This window comes from Ursus arctos, unplaced genomic scaffold (assembly GCF_023065955.2).
Source record: "Ursus arctos isolate Adak ecotype North America unplaced genomic scaffold, UrsArc2.0 scaffold_11, whole genome shotgun sequence".
NCBI classification, from domain to species: Eukaryota; Metazoa; Chordata; class Mammalia; order Carnivora; family Ursidae; genus Ursus; species Ursus arctos.
The window spans coordinates 29133477-29155840 of NW_026622775.1; the positions used below are offsets into that span (position 1 = coordinate 29133477).

General features: G+C 37.2%; 1 long non-coding RNA gene across 1 annotated transcript in view; it reads right to left on the bottom strand.

The window, feature by feature from the left end:
• Positions 1 to 3306: 3306 nt before the first annotated feature.
• The window catches only part of LOC130543341 (uncharacterized), a 41255-nt gene continuing 22197 nt past the window's right edge, over positions 3307 to 22364 (bottom strand). Inside the window, exons 4-5 of the long non-coding RNA XR_008958636.1 lie at positions 7629 to 8136; positions 3307 to 3572 (exon numbers count right to left, since the gene is read on the bottom strand). This is a non-coding gene — a long non-coding RNA (uncharacterized LOC130543341). The remainder of the gene's footprint in view (positions 3573 to 7628; positions 8137 to 22364) is intronic.

Genomic DNA, 22364 nt, shown 5'->3' on the forward strand with positions numbered 1-22364 from the left:
TCTTTGTTTTAAGGCTAGTCAAATAAAGCAGTGGAGGTGGAGAAAGAACAAAGAAATCCATAACTGGCTATGATCAATTAATTGTAAATACCACTGCAATCAAACCAGCCTGTCCTCATCTTGTTTTGACTGTAAAAGCTATCACCCACAAACAACTAAGACTTCGCAAAGCCCAATCCATCATAACCTTCAAATGACAGAAAATTTTAAATGAAAGCAGTTTCAGTTGTAACCATCTTCCACCAAGAAACAGGAAGGCAGATGTAGGATCAAAAGATATGCATTACATTGCAAAACATGATAAAACCCTCTCTATTTCCACTACTTGCAATACTATCCAATTCTTTCTCTCCCTTACTCCCAAGTTCCAATCCAAAACATTTTCCAAATTCAGCCCATAAATTGACTCTTTCCCCCAATCCTATCTAACCTAAATTTGTCTGCCTTTCCTCTGATATTGATCCCTAATAGGGCATTCTTCTTATTATAAATCTCTTTGACTCTTCTGCTTATCTGGATTGACATTGTGTGCTATGCCAGTGTGAAGTGAAGTACAGACACCCTGAATACTTTCACATGAATAATTTTTGTCTCTGCTCCAAAATATCATGCATCCTTAAGAACAAGTCTTAAGAATTACTTCTCCTATAAAAACTTCCCTAATGGTTTCAACATATACTTTATAGACCTACATAATTAAGTTCTGTATCACAAAATTTTTAGCTCTTAAGTACACACTCAGTGATTAAATTTTAAATTGGAAAATGTTTTTGAAGATAATCTAGTTTCATTTTTTCCTTTTGCAGATGAGAGAATGAAAACTATTTCTCAACCCTGTTACGGATGTATGCCTTATTGCCTCCCAATGGATTAAAATACCTGGATGGTGGAGAATAGCTATATACTGCTTTTCTATCTTCCTCAGCCCAATCCATAGTACTATGTACAAAATAAGCAAATACTTATTTAATATCTAAATTGAATAAATAAGAGACACTTTATCAAAAAATTACAAGGGAGTCATGTGCCCAAATTCCTCAATTTCAAATAAGAAAACTATACCCTGGACATAAGTGCTTTGTGCAAGATCACATATCTAGTTAGTAGCCAACGCAAAGTATTTAAATATATGATTTTTAAGCCATATTGAAATATATTATTTTATACTTAAAATATGATTTAGGTGCACTTCTGGGGATGATGGTGGAGTAGGAAGACCCTAAGCTCACCTTGTCTCGATATCTGGATAGCAGCCACATCACTGTAAATAACCCAGAAAATGAACAAAAGATGGGGAAACCCTATCCACTACAGGCAGAGAGAACCACTGCACAAAACTGGACTGAAGGCGAAAGCAGCTCAGCCACAACAGCACAATGCAGGCAACACACCTAGAAGACACCTCTGAAGTGTCAGGTTTTGGTGAATAGGAGACATTGTACCGCAGGGCACTATAGCACCTTTTCTTTATAAGCCTACTACTCTCAAGAGCAGGAGACATAGCTGACTTTCCTTACACAGAGTAACAAACACAGAGAATTCAACAAAATGAGCAGACAGAGGAATATGTCCCAAATGAAAGAAGAGGATAAAAATCACAGCAAGAGACCTAAGCAAAATGAAGATAATATGCTGATAGAAAATTTAAAGTAATGGTCACAAAGATACTCACTGGACTTGAGAAAAGAGTGGAGAACCTCAGTGAGCCCTTAGTAAACAGACAGAAAACATAAAGAGGAACCAATCAGAGATGAAGAACCCAATAAGTGAAATTAAAAATTCACTAGACGAAATAAATAGTAGACTAGAGGAAGCAGAAGAATGGATTAGTGACCTGGAGGACAGAATAATTTAAAGCAATCAAGCTGAACAGGAGAGAGAAATAAATAATAATAATAATAATTAATTAATTAATGAAAACAGACTTAGGAAACTCAATGACACCATCAAGCATAATAACATTCACATTATATGGATCCCAGAAGAAGAGAGAGAAAAGGGGGCAGAAAATTTATTTGAAGAAATAATAGCTGAAAATTGCCTAAATCTAGGGAAGGAAACAGAAATCCAGATTCAGGAGACACAGAGAGCCCCCAACAAAATCAACCCAAGGAGGTCCACACCAAGACACATAGTAAATAAGTAAAATGGCAAAATATAGTGATAAAGAGAGAATTTCAAAGTAACAAGAGAAAAGAAAATAGTTACCCACAAGGGAAACACCACAAGGCCATCAGCTTATTTTTCAGCAGAAACTTTATAGGCTAGAAGAGGGTGGCATACTATATTCAAAGTGCTGAAAGTAAAAACAACAACAACAACAACAAACCCTGCAGCCAAGAATAGTCTATTCAGTAAGGCTATCATTCAGAATAGGAGGAGAAATAAAGAGCTTCTCAGACAAACAAAAGTTAAAGGAATTCATGATCATTAAACCAAGTCTACAAGAAATGTTAAAGGAGACTCTTTTGAGTATAAAGGAAAGACCATAAATAGGAGTAAGAAAAGTAGGAAACACAAAAGTAGTAAAATAAGTATATCTATCTATAAATACTAGTAAAGGGACTCACAAAATAAAAGCATTTAAAGTACAACTAAAAAAATTGGGGGAAGAGGCATAAAGAATGGGTTTAAACTTAAGCTACCATCAACTTAATATAGACTGCTATATGTATTACATGTTATATACAAACATAAAGGCAAACACAAATCAAAAACCAGCAATAGCTATACAAAAATAAAGAGAAAAGAATCCAAGTATATCTAAAGAAAGCCAACAAACCATGACAGAAGAAAGCAAAAGAAGAAAGGAACAGAAAAGAACTACAAAAACAACCATAAAACAAGTAACAAAATGGCAATAAGTACATATCTCTCATTAATTATGTTGAATGTAAATGGACTCAATGTTCCAATCAAAAGACATAGCATGACAAAATAGATAAAAAAGCAAGACTCATTTATATGCTGCCTACAAGAGATTCATTTCAGATGTAAAGACAAATACAGGTTGAAAGTGAGAGGATGGAAAAGCATTTATCATGCAAATAGAGGTGAAAAGAAAGCTGGGGTAGAAATATTTATATCAGACAAAATGGACTTTAAAACAAAGACTGTAATAAGAGACAACTAAAGACACAGTGTAATCATAAAGGGAACAATCCAACAAGAAGATATAACCATTGTAAATATTTATGCACCCAACATGGGAGCACCTAAATATATAAAGGATCTAATAAAAAATATAAGAAAGCAATCAGTAGTAATAAAATAATAGTAGGGGACTTTAACACCCCTCTTAACATCAATGGATAGATCATTCAAACAGAAAATCAACAAAGAAGCAGTGGCTTTAATTTACACATTGGACAAGATGGATTTAAGATATATTCAGAACAGTCCATCCTAAAATAGCAGAGCGCACCTTCTTTCAATGCACATGGAACATTCTCCAGAAGAGATCATATATTAGACCACGAAAAAGTCTCAACAAATTTAAAAATTTCAAAGTCATACCTGCATCTTTTCCAACCACAATGCTGTGAAACTGGAGATTAACCACAAGAAAAAACCTGGGGAAAAAAAATTCATAGAGGTTAAATAACATACTACTAAACAATGAATGGGTCAACCAAGAAATCAAAGAGAAAATCAAAAACTACATGGAGACAAATGAAAAGAAAACACACTGGTCCAAAATCTTTGGGATGCAGCAAAAGCTGTTCTAAGAGGGTAATTTAGGAGCACCTGAATGGCTCAGTTGCTTAACCCTCTGACTATTGATTTTGGCTCAGGTCATGATATCAGGGTTGTGAGACAGAGCCCCATGTTGGGCTCTGCGCAGGGCAGAGGAGCCTGCTTAAGATTTTCTCTCCCTCTGCCCCCACCTCGTAAATAAATAAATAAATAAATAAATGGGAAGTTTATAGCAATAGAGGACTACCTCAAGAAGCAAGAAAAATTCAAATAAACAACTTAACCCTACACCTAAATTAGCTAGATAAAGAAGAACAAACAAAGCCCCAAACCAGGAGAGGGAAGGAAATAATAAAGAGTATAGCAAAATATATGAAATAGAAACAACAACAACAAAACAACAACAAAAACAATAGTACAGATCAATGAACCCAAGACCTGGTCTTTGCAAAGATCAACAAAATTGATAAAACTTTAGCGAGACTCATCAAAAAGAAAAAAAAAGGGGGGGGAAGAGGACTCAAAATCGAAATGAAAGAGGAGAAATAACAACCAACATCACAGAAATAGGATTGTAAGAGAATATTATGAAAAGAATATGCCAAAAAAGTAGACAACCTAGAATAAATGGATAAATTCCTAAAAACATGTAACTTCCCAAAACTTTATCAGAAAAGATAGAAAATTTGAACAGACCAATTACCAGGATGAAATTGAAACAGTAATAAAAAAATAATTCCCAATAAACAAAAGCCCAGGACCAGACAGTTTCACAGGTGAATTCTACCAAACATTAAAGAAGAGTTAATACCTATTCTTCTCAAACTATTCCAAAAATAGAAGAGGAAGGAAAGCTTTCAAATTCTTCTATAAAGCTAGCGTTACCCTGACATGAAAGCCAGATAAAGACACTACAAAAATGAGAACTACAACCAACATTTCTGATGAACATAGATGAAAAATCCTCAACGAATTATTAGCAAACTGAATCCAACAATACATTAAAAAAAATCATTCACCAGGACCAAGTGGGATTTATTCACAGGATACAAGAATGGTTCAATATTTGCAAACCAATCAACACAATACATCACGTCAACAAGAGAAAGGATAAAAATCATACGATCAAAAAAAATGTGTCATTTCAATAGATACAGAAAAAGCATTTGACAAAGTACAATATCTATTCATGATAAAAACCCTCAACAAAATAGGTTAGAGAAAACATACCACAACATAATAAAGGCTATATATGAAACACCACAGCTAATATTATTCTCAATGGAAAAAAAAAAAGTGCTTTTCCCGAGATCAAGAACAAAGACAAGGATACCCACTCTTGCCATTCTATTCAACATATACCTGAAGTCCTAGCCACAGCAATCAGACAACAAAAAGAAACAGAAGGCATCCAAATCAGTAAGGAAGAAGTAAATCCTAAACTATTTGCAGATGACATGATATTATATATAGAAAGCCCATAAGACTCCACCAAAAAACTGCTGGAACTGATAAATGAATTCAGTAAAATTGCAGGATACAAAATCAATGCACAGAAATCCACTGCATTTCTATACACTAATAATGAAGTAGGAGAAAAAGAAATTAAGAAAGCAATCCCATTTACAATTTCACCAAAAACAATAAAATACCTAAGAATAAATTTAACCAAGGAGGTGAAAGACCTGTACTCTGAAAACTATAAAATACTGGTGAAAGAAATTGAAAATGATGTAAAGAAATGGAAAGACAGACCATGCTTATGGATTAGAAGAACAAATATTGCTGAAATGTCCATAATACACGAAGCAAGCTACAGACTTAATGCAACCCCTATCAAAATACCCAAAGCATTTTTCACAGAACTAGAACAAATAATCCTAAAATTTGTATGGAACCTTAAAAGTCCCTGAATAGCCAAAGCAATCTTGAAAAAGAAAAACACAGCTGTATAATTTCAGATTTAAAGTTAGATTACAAAGCTGTAGTAATCAAAACAGAAAAATACTATACAAAAATAGATAAATGGAACAGAATAGAAAACACAGAAACAAGCCTACAATTATATGGTCAATTAATCTTGGACAAAAAGGCAAGAATATGCAATAGGAAAAAGATAATCTCTTCAACAAATGGTGTCAGGAAAACTGGACACCAACATGCAAAAGAATGAAACTGGACCACTTTCTTACACTGTACACAAAAATAAACTCAAAATGAGTTAAGGACCTAAATGTGAGACCTGAAACCATAAAAATCCTAGAAGAGAACATGGGTTCTCCTGAAATTGGCCGTAACAACTTTATTATAGATATGTCTCCTGAGGCAAGGGAATAAATTATTGGAACCACATCAAAATAAAAAGCTTCTTCACAGAGAAAGCCACAACAAAACTAAAAGACAACCTACAGAATGGGAGAAGATAGTTGCAAATGACATAGCTGATGAGTATCCAAAAAATATACACAGAACTGATACAACTCAACACCCAAAAAGCAAATAATCCAATTTAAAAATGGGCAGAAGACGTGAACAGTTTTCCAAAGAAGACATCCACATGACCAACAGACACATGGAGATGTTCATCATCACTCACCATCAGGGAAATGCAAATCAAAACTACCATGAGATATGCTCTCACACCTGCCAGAATGGCTAAAATCAAAAACACAAGAAACAACAGGTGTTGGTGAGGATGCAGAGAAAAAGGAACCCTCTTCCACTGTTGGTGGGAAGACAAACTGGTACAGCCACTGTGGAAAACAGTATGGGGATTCCTCAAAAAGTTGAAAATAGAACTACCCTATGATCCAGTAATCATCCTACCTGGGTATTTATGCAAAGAATACAAAAACACTAATTTAAAGGGATACATGCACAACTGTGTTTACTGCAGCATCAGTTACAATAGCCAAACTATGGAAGCAGCCCAAGTGTCCATCAGTAGATGAATGAATAAAGAAGTGGTATGTATATACAACGGAATATTATTCAGTCCTAAAAATAATAAAATCTTGTCATTTGCAACAACATGGATGAAGCTTGTGAGTATAATGCTAAGCAAAAGGAGTCAGTCAGAGAAAGACAAATAGATGATTTCACTCATATGTGCAATTTAAGAAACAAAACAAATGAAAAAAGGGGAAAAAGAGAAAAAACAAATGAAAAAAGGGGAAAAAGAGAAAAACCAAAAAAGGCTCTTAACTACAGACAACAAACAGATCGTTACCAGAGGGGAAGTTGGTGGGGGGATGGGTGAAACATGTGAAGGGGATTAAGAACACACTTATCTCAATGAGCACTGAGTAATATGTGGAATTGGTAAGTCACTATATTGTACAGCTGAATCTAATTTAACACTATACGTTACCTAGAATTAAAAACAACGTTAAGAAAAACAGGTGAAGGAGATTAAGAGTATACTTGTTAAGATGAGCACTGAGTAATGTATAGAATTCTTGAATCACTTTTGTACACCTGAAACTAATATAATATTATGTCAACTATACTGGAATTAAAATTAAAAATATATGATATAAAATACTTAAATACATGATCTTTAAAATAATCATGTATAAGATAAACTATTAATAAAGGGAAAAATAAATGTCAATTCGAGATAAAAGTTTTAAGTCGTATGGCTGGCAATCCTGCAGATCTGTCTCTTGCTTCAACCATGTTTGGATGGAATAGATCCAGGGATGCCTCTTCTTCCAGCCTCAGACCACCTCCCAGTTTCTTTTCCAGTTGCAACCTTCAGAAACATCTTCTCAGCCATCCCCGGCCTCTGAGACCAGCCAACAAGGTATTTGGACCTGAGTTACTTACTACCCACCAACCGTGACCTCCCACATTCCTCACAATTATTCCACCCGGGTGGAGGCCACTGTCAACCGCTTGGTCAGCATGTATCTGCCGCCTCCTACACTTACCTCTCTCTGGGCTGCTACTTCCACCGTGACAATGTGGCTCTGGAGGGTATGGGGCTCTTTTCTGTGACTTCCCTGAGGAAAAGCTCCACGCACCAGCATCTCTTCAGGACACAAAACCAGCGGTCGGCACCATGCCCAAGATATGCAGAAGCTGTCCTAAGATGAGTGAGGTGAAACGCTGGATGCCATGGAAGCTACTACGGTACTGGAGAAGACCCTGGGCTGGGCCATTTTGTATCTGCCCGCTCAGCGTTCCAGACCCGTATGTCTGCGACTTCCTGGAGAACCACTTCCTGGATACGGAGGTGAAGCTCATCAAGAAGATGGCAACCACCTGACTGACGTCCCAAGCTGGTTGGTCTCCAGGCTGGGCTGGGCAAGTACCTCTTGGAAAAGCTCATCTTCAATCACGGCTAGGGGCTTTCACAGCCCAGAGGTCTTTGTGCCAGGGTTTCTGCTTACGCCTCTCCCTGAAGCCACTGGGCAGCTTTTTAACCACGCTGGAGGCCTTTTCCAAGCCAGGAACCAAATGAAAACAATAAAGCATTTTGCAGGAAAAAAAGAAAAGAAAAGAAAGATAGATAAGAATTAAAATAAAGGGGGAAAGGAGTAGACAGAACATCGAAGGTAATGGTATTCTTACAATGAGGGGTGGGTTCATGGGAGTGCATTGGACGGGTATTCTTTTAGCCCTGTGATTATTTTTGTAATGAAAGCTTTCTATTAAACTTCAACATACATACAGAAAATTGCATAAATATTAAGTGAAGAGCTTAATGCATTATCACCAAGTGAACACATCTGTGTAACCAGCATCTATATTGGGATACGGAAATTTATAAGAACCCAAAAGCTTCCTTTTGCTGCCTTCCAGGCATCACCCTCCAAAGGTAAACTATGGGGACTACGAACACCACAGACTAGCGTTGTCTGTTGCTGAAATTCACATGCATGGATTTATGAATTAAGTAGTCTTGTGTCTGGTTTCTTTTGCACAATATGTCTATAAGATCCCCCCGTGTTGCTACTTACAATTCCTGTTTGTTCATTCTGATTTTTTAATAATCTAAAAATGCTGCAATTTATCATTTCTACTGTTGATAAACGTGTATTTCTTCCAGTGTTTGGCTCTTAGAAATAGTGCTGCCATAGACGTTTCTGTTCACACAGAAGTACATATTTCTGACAGAAATGTATCTGAGCAAAGGCATATACCTTGTTGGTTCATAGGATAAATACATATCTAGCATTAGTAAATATTAGGGAAAGTTTTATGAATTATACCAACTTCTATTCCTACAACCAGTGTATGAGTTCTAATTACTCAACATCCTCACTAATACTTCACATTATCATTTTTAAAATTTTAGTCCTTCTAGCCTATGTCTTACACATATTTTAAAATATTTGGTATCTAGTCAAAATTTAATAAAATTTAATGAAAAATTCTCATGATTTAAGAATTTACTTTTAATTTCTTGTACCAAGAAAACCTAAACTTCTGCTATCATATTATGTAAAAGATTGATGGATTGATTGATAGACATTAAAGTAAACATAGATAATGATAGTCATTAGAGAGGCAGTTAAGATCAAAGCTCTGAACATAGACCATCTGAATTAAATCTTGGATCCTCCGCTTAGTAGCTATGTAATCTTGGGCAAGATACTTAAATATGTTTGCCTTAGATTCCCTCATCTACAAAATGCCAATAACAATAGTATATACTTCATAAGACTGCTAGAATTAAATAAACTGCTATATAAAATAACAAAAATAGTGAGAAATACAGCAAGCAGTAAATAAATATTAGTTGTTCTTATAATAACTAAGCCTACATGGCATTATTTACATATAGACATATTTTTACATAGTCATTACTTAAACTTGTGTGAAATAAGTGGAAATTGTCCTCCCCCCATTCCAGTTACACACCTAGGAAAACATGCCATGTGGAAGGAGAGAACGAAGGAAGGAAGGAAGGTAGGAAGGAAGGAAGGAAGGAAATAGCATAGTAAAAGTACAATTACTCCAAATTTATACTTAAATTTACCCTAGATTCTTTAGCAAAATTTTGAAAAATCATAGAATACATTAGTCGACTGTCCAAACTCGATTTCAAATAAGGAAAATGAAGCCTGGAGACGTAAAGTGCTTTGTGCAAGATCACATGTCTAATTAGCAACAAACATAAAGCCCAGTGACCCTCAGCCTTGTGCTTAGATATTTCTCCAATAAAACCTCTCTATCTGTAGCAAGATTTAAGATGCTAAATCAATCAGTGTCCATAGATCAGTGTCAGAATAATTAAATACACTCAAAACTGCTTGGAAAGGAAGGTAAAAAGTTAATATTAATTGAAAATGTACACACATTATATCATTAAAACCCAAACTTACCTACTTCAAGATATCAAATAATTTATAAGTGATTTATTTAATACATAAAGACAAATTTATATCATTCCATTGAATTAATACTGTGAAAACCAATCACATTGCTTAATACAGAAATACTATCAGATTTGCAAAACTTTGTATATTCCCAAAACTAATTGATATCTCTCAAAGATAGTACTACCTTCTGAAGAAAATACTACCTTATTCCATATTATTTTCAATTATTTATATTTACTTTCAGTGGGATCTCAAGTGAATCAGATTAAGCATAAAGATCATTGATTTTTATTCTTTTGAACTTAATAGAAGATACTTTATTGCAAAATGCTTTGTTTTTATGGATTGTTTCTTTTTTACGGAGTGAAATTAGGTTTGCAAATGTGAAAGCTAGATATTAGCAAAAGTCAAGATCTCTCTATAGTTCAAATATTTTGTTTTACACTGAACAAGTTATGAATCAATTAATAAGCATGTAGTTTATTTAGACAAACTTTGTCTTCATCTCTGGACTATACACCATAAACAAATACACTACAAAGCCATCCTACGAACAAAGATTTCAGTAAGATCACAAGCTTCAGGCTTATCCTCAGGACCTCTGTCCTATTTAAATATATTCCATCTTTTATCTCCATAGCCTTTACCATCTGGCTCAATTTACCTATTCATGAAATTTACTGAGATAGAACACAGTTCCTTCCATAGCTCAAGTAATATGAAAAACTGCCAATCTCTCCATTAGTAGAGATTCTGGTTTTTAAGGAAATACTCATAAAACAAGGGCCTGGCACATGGTAAGCATTTAATTTGCTGAGGGAATGACTACGTGAACTACATAGTAGCTACATTACCTTTATAGTCTTTTTTTTAAACCAACATTTTGTTATAAAAACTTTCAAATCTTCAATAAAGTTGAAAGAATTATATGGTATTCACCTATATATTTACCATCTAGGACCTACAGTTGTTTATATTTTTTTAGAATTGCCTTATTATATATCTATCCAGCTATTCCATGAATCCAGCTTGTTTTTCGATGCATTTCAAAGTAAGTTGTAGATACTAATATCCAACACCCTAAAACCTTTCAATACAATTTTTTTATTTTGTTTTTTTGAAGTTAAAATTTTATGTTATGTGAAATATAGACATCTTACATTTACCATTTGAGATGTTGTGAGACATGCATACCCCCAAGTAACCAAACCCACTATCCATCAACCCAGCTGGTTCCCTTATACCATTCTCCAGTCAATTTCTACCCCATATACATAAACCCAAGTATTGTTCTGACTTTTTGCCATAAATTCGTTTTACCTAACATAAAACTTGATACTGGAATAATACAGTATTCACAATATATGGAAAAGTATATAACACAAAGTCAGGTCCATAGTACACACTCAACAAATATCTTCTTGAACTGCTTTTCAGAGTTATAAACTACTCTGAGATCTGACTTGGTTTCCTTTCTTTTTGTTCCTATAATCTTTACTTCTGAAATTTTATCCATTTCTATAGCTCCAGTTCTCATCACCAATTCTAATATCTCCCCTAAGTTCTAGATCTATGTTCCCAAAACACTGCTGCACATCACATCCATATTTGGTAGTAAAACCCACCATGTCTTCATACTCAATGTGTCTAAAACCAAATGCACCCATTTCATTTCTAATGGAAGCACCACACACCCAAGCAATTCCTAAACTTTCTTTACTCCTTCATCTTCTTCTTCAGACATTTGCTTGTCAAATCCAATAACTCTAATGACATATATTTATATTTTATTTCCCTTCCCTCCTTCGTTCCAAATTAGAATTTGGAATACCCTCTTTCGGATCATTACTTACCTCTGAATTGTAGTATTGAAATGGCACCACAACAAAGTCCCTTGTCTTTAGTCTCTCTTATTTTTAATCCATTTCACATTTTGCCACGATAAATCTCCTTGAAACATTGCTAAACTCATTTTGCTCATCCCTTAAAAACCTTCCATGACTTCCCATTGCCTGTTGAGTAAATTCAAATTTCTTTATCCACCATTCCAATTCTCCTCCCTCTAGCCCCACTCAATCCTTGCAATTTAATTTCCTGTTACTCTTTTAAATCCTAGTCAAAAAACATCAGAAGCTATTGCCCATCAATGACCCATCACTTCCATCACTTTGTAACTACTAATATTGGCTCTTATGCCAGGAATTCATCTCTTCTCATCTCACATCCAAATTCTATTTTTCAGCCAATGCCCAGAGAAAATGTCACAAATCTTTCCATGAACTACTAACTGAACAATCTCATTTTGCTCTTACCCAAGTAGTACTATGTTTATACTTGGATTATAGCACTTACCCTTTCTTGTTATGTAATAGATTTTTATGCTATTCATTAAATGGTGAGGAGGGCCACCTCAGTAAATCTCTATATGCTCTACAGTCAGATAGATAGAGGTCCAGATCTTCACCCAGTTACTCACTAGGTAAGTGACCTTAGGCAAAGTAGTTAACCTCACACATATTATCTGTAAAAGCAGGGACAAAATTAACTTCACCTATTATTTTAAAGATTGATTATGCATATAAAGTGCCTGTTGCATTGATATTCAAAGAGTAGTAGGTATTTGACCAAGCTTCATATATGCCAGAAGATTTCACAAATTAATCTTATTTAGTGTTCATAACAATGCTATGACATAGGCTTAATGCCATTAGTGTCAGTTAGCATTTGAAGAACTTGAGAATTTGATCACATATATGGTGAGAGACAGAGAAACTGTGGGCTCTTTATTCATGTTTATATTCCTCATAGTAACATGCCATGTACATTCTAGGTGCTCAGATAACAAAACAAACAAACAAACAAAAAATAGTGAGTGATTCAAATTATTCAGAAACAAATGAAAAGTATTTACTGGCCAAAACCAAATAAAAGGTACCTATACTAATAAATCAATCATAGTTAATATTCTATGTTCCATTTCTTTATGATGTGAAAAAAGGTAATCAGAACACCTATTTAAAAATGATTCTGAATTTGGAAGTCATCCTGAGGAAAGAGAAAGAAAATAGCAAAACAATACCCTGCTGCAGACAAAGCAAACTTAATTTATCTTAAGTAAAATAACCCAAAACACCTGGAAGGCAGTAATGACCAAAAAAGACCTGGGAAAGAATGGATAGCAGATGATATATGGGCTTGCATTACAATACAGAAACAGAAGGATGAAAGAAAAAAAAAAAGCACCTAATGTAATTTTGCTGTAAGCTCAGAGGAATCATGATACTGAACAGAATTTCACCTAGAAAGCTCTGGTCAGTTCTGAATATCACAGTGTATAATAGTTGTAAAACACTGGAGGCATTTCCAAGGAAAGCAATAAAAGTGAGCCCAAGAATAGTTGATGTGGGCTGAATCTACACCATGCTTCTGTGCGCAAGTGGACTGTAAAATTCAGTACCAACCATTTATTTCCATTAACACAGCAGCAAAGAACAGATTGGCCTAAAGAATCAAACAATTTTGCAAGTGTCTACATCTGTGTGTGCAAACTTATGAAATCTCTGAAAAAATCAGTATATGGTCTCTTTTCAGAACTTAATATCTAGAGAAAATGGGCCACTTTCCAGTTTTCTCTAGACATAGGACAAGTCAACCCAGATACTGTTTGTAATGGAAGTTCAACCAACTACAAGGAGTGAGCCAATCAGGCAAAATTAACACAAATGAGGAGAGAATGGAGGGCTTGCTAGAGAAGAGACACAGGACCTTCATGATTAAGAGACTGGGTTCTCTAGCTATCTGCCTGGGTTCAAATCCCATTTCTACTAAGTACTTAGCTGTGTTAACCTCAGGCAAATTATTCAATCTCACTGGACCTCAGTTTATGCAAACAGGCCTAATTATAGCACTTCCCACAACAAGAGGTAATAAAAATTAAATGAACTGACTGATATAGATAGTGCACTTAGAAGAGCATCCAACACACAATTTACATTCATTAAATGTGAGTTATTACATATTATTTTGAAAGAGCAAGCTTGAAATCAAACGATATAGGGAAGTGAAGATTGAAGGAAATTTCCAAAATTTATAGTCAGAAATACAGGGTTCAAATTGGAGTCACAGCAGCCCCATGTAGAAGAATGAAACTGGACCATTTCTTTACACCATACACAAAAAGGACTCAAAATGGAGGAAAGACCCAGATGTGAGACAGGAATCCCTCAAAATCCTAGAGGAGGGGTGGAGGTGGAGGTTTTTCTCTGCTGGTGTTTCGTCTCTATGATTGTCAGAGGCACGCGGCTTTGACCCAAGAGCATTGGCAACTCTAGTGTGGACAGTACATGTATAGATTTATGTGACTGTCCCACACAGAATATAGAATATCGATTGGCTCTGAGTTAAGATGGCGGAGGAGTAGGGGACCCCTTTTTCAGCCGGTCCCCTGAGTCGAGCTGGATAGGTACCTGACCAGCCTGAACACTCACGGAGTCAGCCTGAGACGCAGGAAGATGCATCTGGATCTCCACAAATGAACATCTCCAGCGCTGAGTATTGAGGTACGAAGCGGGGAGCGTGAAACTGGGCACAGATATGGGAAGACAAATGGAAGGGGGAGGGAGCCGCTGTGTTCGGGCGCTGGGAAGCGGTAGCCACCTGCACGGGGAGCGGGCGGACTCGGGGACCGGCACCCGCGAGACAGCAGACTGAGACCGTGAGCTGGGTGCGCGCGCCACCAGACTGAAAATGGAGCTACGGTGCGCTCACTGGATCCAGACTGAGACCGGGGGCTCCAGAGCGCGCGGGACGGCTGGCGGCTGGGGGCGTCAGAAACACAAAGAACAGAGACGCGCCGGCCCTGGAAGTGAGGGCTGGGACGCTGGGTGTGGGGCGCACATCCCGGGACGCTGCAGGGTTGAGCAGCACCAACAGTAATGGAGTTAACGTGGCCAGAACATCAGTGCAGAATGGTCCGCGATCCCTCTGTTCTGAGACAGAGGCTGAGATTCAGCCACTGCTGCTCTGACTCTTAGAAGAGGCACAGCAAGCCGCCAGGGAAAGCCGCCAGAGAACAAAAGCCTGGAAATACAGGCTCACAGTGTGCCCATCCCCATCCCCCCTCGCAGGGGACACGGAGACTCTACCCAAATAGGGTGGCCTGAGTATCGGCGCGGCAGGCCCCTCCCCCAGAAGGCAGGCTGAAAAATCAAGAAGCCCACATCCCTAAGGTCCCTATAAAACAAGGGCACACGGCCTGGGTCCCGATCAATAATTTGGGCTCTGGACAACCCTGCAACCTCTCCTCATCAGAATGACGAGAAGGAGAAATCCCCCCCAGCAAAGAAAAGACAATGAGTCTGTGGCCTCTGCCACAGAACTAATGGATATGGATCTAACCTAATTATCAGAAATGGAATTCAGAGTAACAATGGTCAAGATGATGTGTAGACTTGAAAAAAATATTAACAAAAATGTTAATGAGAATATAAAATCTCTAAGAGCAGAAATGAGAGCGAATTGGACAGAAATTAAAAATTCTATGAGCCAAATGCAGTCAAAACAAGAAGCTCTGACGGCCAGGGTGAATGAGGCAGAACAACGTATCAGTGAATTGGAGGATGGGTTAGTAGAAGAAAAAGCTAAAATAGAATCTGGACTCAAAAAAATCCACGCTCAGGAATGTAATTACGGGAGATTACAGACTCAATGAAATGTTCCAATATCAGAATCATCGGCATCCCTGAGGGGGTGGAGAAAAACAGAGGTCTAGAAGAGATATTTGAACAAATTGTAGCTGAAAACTTCCCTAATCTAGCGAGGGAAACAAACATTCGTGTCCAAGAGGCAGAGAGGACCCCTCCTAAGCTCAACCACAACAAACCTATACCACGTCACGTCATAGTGCATTTCGCAAATATTAGATCCAAGGATACAGTATTGAAAGCGGCCAGGGCAAAGAAATTTCTCACGTACCAAGGAAAAGGTATCAGAATTACGTCAGACCTGTCTACACAGACCTGGAATGAGAGAAAGGGTTGGGGGGACATTTTTAAAGCTCTTTCAGAGAAAAACATGCAGCCAAGGATCCTTTATCCAGCAAGGCTGTCATTCAGAATTCATGGAGGAATAAAGATCTTCCAGAATCGCCAGACACTGACCAATTTCATAACCACGAAACCAGCTCTACAGGAGATATTAAGGGGGGTTCTATAAAAGTAAAAAGGCCCCAAGAGTGATACAGAACAGAAAGTCACAACCGATAGAAACAAAGACTTTACTGGCAACATGGCATCATTAAAATCATATCTCTCAATAATCAGTCTCAATGTAAATGGCCTAAATGTTCCCATAAATGCCACAGGGTTGCAGATTGGATAAAAAGAAATGACCTATCCCTTTGCTGTCTACAAGAGACTCATTTTGAACCTAAAGATACATTCAGACTGAAAATAAAGGGATGGAATACCATCTTTCATGCCAATGGACCTCAAAAGAAAGCTGGGGTAGCAATTCTCATATCAGACAGATTGGACTTTAAACTAAAGACGATAGTTAGAGACACAGAAGGGCACTATATTATTCTTAAAGGATGTATCCAACAAGTGGATATGACAATTATAAATATATATGCCCCCAACAGGGGAACAGCAAGATACACAAGTCAACTCTTTACCACAATAAAGAGACATATAGATAAAAATACACTAATAGTAGGGGATTTCAACACTCCACTATCAGCAATAGACAGATCACTTAAGCAAGAAATTGGCAAAGAAACAAGACCTTTGAATGACATACTTGACGAGCTGGACCTCAAAGATATATATAGAACACTACACCCCAGAACCAAAGAATACTCATTCTATTCTAATGCCCATGGAACATTCTCAAGAACAGACCATGTTCTGGGTCACAAAACAGGTCTCAATCGATACCAAAAGACTGAAATTATTCCCTGCATATTCTCAGACCACAACGCTCTGAAATTGGAACTCAACCACAAGGAAAAATTTGGAAGAAACTCAAACACTTGGAGACTAAGAACCATCCTGCTCAGGAATGACTCGATAAACCAGGAAATCAAAAATCAATTTAAACAATTTATGGAGACCAACGAGAATTAAAACACAATGGTTCAAAACTTTTGGGATACTGCAAAGGCAGTCCTAAGGGGGAAATACATAGCCATCCAAGCCTCACTCAAAAGAATAGAAAAATCTAAAATGCAGTTTTTATATTCTCACCTCAAGAAGCTGGAACAGCAACAGAGGGACAGGCCTAATGCACGCACGAGGAAGCAGTTGACCAAGATTAGAGCAGAAATCAATGAATTAGAAACCAGGAGTACAGTAGAGCAGATCAACAGAACTAGAAGCTGGTTCTTTGAGAGAATCAATAGAATTGACAGACCTCTGGCAAGACTTATCCAAAAGAATAGAGAAAGGACCCAAATTAATAAAAGTATGAATGAAAAGGGAGAGGTCACAACCAACACCAATGAAATTGGAAGGATTATTAGAAACTTTTATCAACAGCTATATGCCAATAAATTAAGAAATCTGGAAGAGATGGAGGCCTTCCTGGAAACCTATAAACTACCAAGACTGAACAGGAAGAAATTGATTTCTTAAACAGGCCAATTAATTATGAAGAGATTGAGTCAGTGATAAACAACCTTCCAAATAACAAAACTCCAGGCCCGGATGGTTTTCCTGGGGAATTCTACCAAACATTCAAAAAAGAAATAATACCTATTCTCCTAAAGCTATTTCAAAAAACAGAAACAGAAGGAAAGCTACCAAACTCATTCTATGAGGCCAATATTACCTTGATGCCCAAACCAGACAAAGTCCCCATCAAAAAGGAGAATTACAGACAGATTTCCCTAATGAATATGGACACCAAAATCCTCAACAAGATCCTGGCTAATAGAATCCAACAGTACATTAAAAGGATTATCCATCATGACCAAGTGGGATTCATCCCTGGGATGCAAGCGTGGTTCAACACTCACAAATCGATCAGCGTGATACATCATATAAACAAGAAAAGGCTCAGGAACCATATGATCCTCTCAATTGATGCAGAAAAAAGCATTTGACAAAATACAGCATCATTTCCTGATTACAACCCTTCACAGTGTAGGGATAGAGGGTACATTCCTCAATTTCATAAAAACCATCTATGAAAAGCCTACTGCAAATATCATTCTCAATGGGGAAAAGCTGGAAGCCTTTCCCTTAAGATCAGGAACATGACAAGGATGCCCACTCTCGCCACTTTTATTCAACATAGTACTAGAAGTCCTTGCAACAGCAATCAGACAATAAAAAGGGATAAAAGGTATTCAAATCGGCAAAGAAGAACTCAAAATGTCTCTCTTCGCAGATGACATGATAGTCTATATAGAAAACCCAAAAGAATCCACTCCCAAACTATTAGAAGTTATAGAGCAATTCAGTAATGTGGCGGGACACAAAATCAATGCTCAGAAATCAGTAGTATTTCTATACACGAATAACGAGACTGAAGAAAGAGAAATTAGGGAATCCATCCCATTTACAATAGCACCAAAAAACATACGTTACCTTGGAATTAACTTAACCAGAGACGTAAAGGACCTATATTCTAGAAATTATAAATCACTCTTGAAAGACATTGAGGAAGACACAAAAAGATGGAAAAATAATCCATGCTCATGGATCGGAAGAATTAACATAGTTAAAATGTCCATGCTACCCAGAGCAATCTACACTTTCAATGCTATCCTGAACAAAATACCGAGGACATTTTTCAAAGAACTGGAACAAATAGTCCTTAAATTTGTATTGAACCAGAAAAGGCCCCGAATCGCTAAGGAATTGCTGAAAAAGAAAAACAAAGCTGGGGGCATCACAAGACCGGATTTCAAGCTGTACTACAAAGTTGTGATCACAAAGACAGCATGGTACTGGCACAAAAACAGACACATAGACCAATGGAACAGAATAGAGAACCCAGAAATGGACCCTCGGCTCTTTGGGCAACTAATCTTTGATAAAACAGGAAAAAACATCCGGTGGGAAAAAGACAGTCTCTTCAATAAATGGTGCTGGGAAAATTGGACAGCTACATGCAAAAGAATGAAACTTGACCACTCTCTCACACCATACACAAAGATAAACTCCAAATGGATGAAAAACCTCGATGTGAGACAGGAATCCATCAAAATCCTAGAGGAGAACATAGGCAGCAACCTCTACGACATTGGTCAAAGCAACCTTTTTCATGACACATCTCCAAAGGCAAGAGAAACAAAAGATAAAATGAACTTGTGGGAGTACATCAAGATAAAAAGCTTCTGCACATCCAAGGAAACAGTCAAAAAAACTAAGCGGCAGCCCAACGGAATGGGAGAATATATTTGCAAATGATGCTACAGATAAAAGACTGGTATCCAAGATCTACAAAGAACTTCTCAAACTCAATACGTGAGAAAGAAATAAACAAATCATAAAATAGGCAGAAGATATGAACAGACACTTTTCCAATGATGACATACAAATGGCTAACAGACACATGAAAAAATGTTCAAAATCATTAGCCATCAGGGAAATTCAAATCAAAACCACACTAAGGTACCACCTTATGCCAGTTACAATGGCAAAAATTGACAAGGCAGGAAACAGCAATTGCTGGAGAGGATGTGGAGAAAGGGGATCCCTCCTACATTGTTGGTGGGAATGCAAGTTGGTACAGCCACTCTGGAAAACAGTGTGGAGGTCCCTTAAAAAGTTAAAAATTGAGCTACCCTATGACCCAGCCATTGCACTACTGGGTATTTACCCCAAAGAGACAGACGTAGTGAAGAGAAGGGCCATATGCACCCCAATGTTCATAGCAGCATTGTCCACAATAGCTAAATAATGGAAGGAACCGAGAGGCCTTTCAACAGATGACTGGATTAAGAAGTTGTGGTCCAGGGGCGCCTGGGTGGCACAGTGGTTAAGCGTCTGCCTTCGGCTCAGGGCGTGATCCTGGCGTTATGGGATCAAGCCCCACATCAGGCTCCTCTGCTAGGAGCCTGCTTCTTCCTCTCCCACTCCCCCTGCTTGTGTTCCCTCTCTCGCTGCCTGTCTCTCTCTCTGTCAAATAAATAAATAAAATCTAAAAAAAAAAAAAAAAAGTCGTGGTGCATATGCACAATGGAATATTACTCAGCTATCAGAAAGAACGAGTTCCCAACATTTGCTGCAACATGGACGGCACTGGAGGAGATAATGCTAAGTGAAATAAGTCAAGCAGTGAGAGACAATTACCATATGATTTCTCTCATCTATGGAACATAAGAACTAGGAAGATCGGTAGGGGAAGAAAGGGATAAAGAAAGGGGGGGTAATCAGAAGGGGGAATGAAGCATGAGAGACTATGGACTCTGAGAAACAAACTGAGGGCTTATTAGGGGAGGGGTGTGGGGGAATGGGATAGACTGGTGATGGGTAGTAAGGAGGACACGTATTGCATGGTGCACTGGGTGTTATACGCAACTAATGAATCGTCGAACTTTACATCAGAAACCAGGGATGTACTGTATGGTGAGTAACATAATATAATAAAAAAAATTAAAATAAAAAAAAATCCTAGAGGAGAATGCTGGCAGCAACCTCTGTGACCTCGGCCACAGCAACTTCTTGTTAGACACATCTCTAAAAGCAAGGGAAACAAAGGCAAAATGAACTATTGGGACTTCAATAAGATAAAAAGCATTTGCACAGCAAAGGCAACAGTGGACAAAACCAAAAGACAACTGACATAATGGAAGAAGACATTTGTAAAGGACATATCAGATAAAGGGCTAGTATCCAAAATCCAGAAAGCCTTATCAACTCAACACCCAAAGAACAAATAATCAAATCAAGAAATGGGCAGAAGACATGAACAGACATTTCTCCAAAGAGGACATCCAAATGGCCAACAGACACAAAAAAATGTTCCACATCACTTGGCATCAGGGAAATACAAATCAAAACCACAATGAGATACCAGTCAGAATGGCTAAAATTAACAAGTGAGAAAATGATGGATGTTGGCAAGGATGCAGAGAAAGGGGAACCCTCCTACACTGTTGGTGGAAATGCAAGCTGGTGACGCCTCTCTGGAAAACAGTATGGAGTTTCCTCAAAGAGTTGAAAATAGCTACCCTATTACCCAGCAATAGCACTCCTGGGTATTTACACCAAAGATACAAATGTAATGATCCCATTTATGAAAGAAAATTTATTATTTAATGGGGAACTTGGGACAACTCTTTTTTTTCTCCTAGGTTTTTATTTAAATTCCAGTTAGTAAGCATACAGTGTAATATTAGTTTCACGTGTAGAATTTAGTGATTCAACACTTACATACAATACCTTGTGCTCATCACAAGCACCCTCCTTAATCCCCATCACCCATTTAGCCCTTCGCCCTCACCTGTCTCCCCTCTGATAACCATCAATTTGTTCTCTATAGTTGTTATGTATAGAACATATATGTATAGAAACATATAGAGTATGTTTCCTGGTTTTCCTCTTTTTTTTCCTCCCTGTTCATCTGTTTTGTTTCTTATATTCCACAGATGAGTGAAATTATATGGTATTTGTCCTTCTCTGACTTATTTCACTTAGCATAATACTCTCTAGCTCCATACACATCATTGCAAATGGCAAGATTTCATTCTTTTTGATGGCTGAGTAATAGTCCATTGTATATACACCACATCCTCTTTACCCATTCTTCAGTCAGTGGACATTTGGGCTCTTTCCATAATTGGCTATTGATAATGCTGCTATAAAGCATTGGATTGCATATATCCCTTCGAATATGTATTTTTGTATCTTTTGTGTAAACACCTAGCAGTGCAATTGCCAGATCATGGGGTAGATTTATTTTTAACTTATCAAAGGCTTTTATATAAAATATTTTAAAATTAAGGTATTTTCTCATTAGAAAAAGCAAAACTAACGATATGTAGAGTTATTAAATTTAAAGTATATCCAATATGTACATCAAACTACCAGACCTTAGCTTTCAGCATTTTCAGAGGTGAGATCAATGGATAACATCCAAAAAGTCAACAGATTTAATTTATTCCCCCACAGACCTTTTCTGGAACTAATTGCAAGGAGCAAAATGGACTAATTTTAAAAGAAGCATCTGTGCTATGGAATGTTAAAAACAAAAAGGACATTTTTTGAGGTACAGCAAAAGATTTTTTTAAATAAAGTGACATCTTGCTTCCACACACACACACAAAAATAATAATAGCAAATACACAGAACTTATGTCTCTAAGAACAGACTAGAAATGTGAAAAGGTGAA